The following is a 374-nucleotide window of genomic DNA, read 5'->3' on the forward strand; positions in this document are numbered from 1 at the left end:
GAGGGAGAGAGAGAGAGAGAGCGAGAGAGAGAGAGAGAGAGAGAGAGAGAGAGAGAGAGAGAGAGAGAGAGAAGGAAGGAAGGGAGGGAGGGAGGAGGGGGAGGAAGAGGAGAAGGAGGAGAGACAGCGGGAGGAGTGGGGGAGAGGGAGAAGAAATGGAGAAAGGGGGAGCGCCAGAGCAACAAAAAAAAGAAGAAGAAGGGGAAAGCAAGTGAAAAGAGGAAAAAGATGGTGTTGCTGAGAAGGGGGAGGAGGGTGTGTTTGAGGGGGGGAGGGGGGGTGTAGTGGAACAGAGAAAGGAAGAGAGAGCCTGCGTCATCCCTCAGTGTCACCAGGGACATTTCTCTGCACTAGAAATGACTGCACTCAGAGCG

This window comes from Clinocottus analis, unplaced genomic scaffold (assembly GCF_023055335.1).
Source record: "Clinocottus analis isolate CAN_PGR_092001 unplaced genomic scaffold, fCliAna1.0.p SCAF_5, whole genome shotgun sequence".
NCBI classification, from domain to species: Eukaryota; Metazoa; Chordata; class Actinopteri; order Perciformes; family Cottidae; genus Clinocottus; species Clinocottus analis.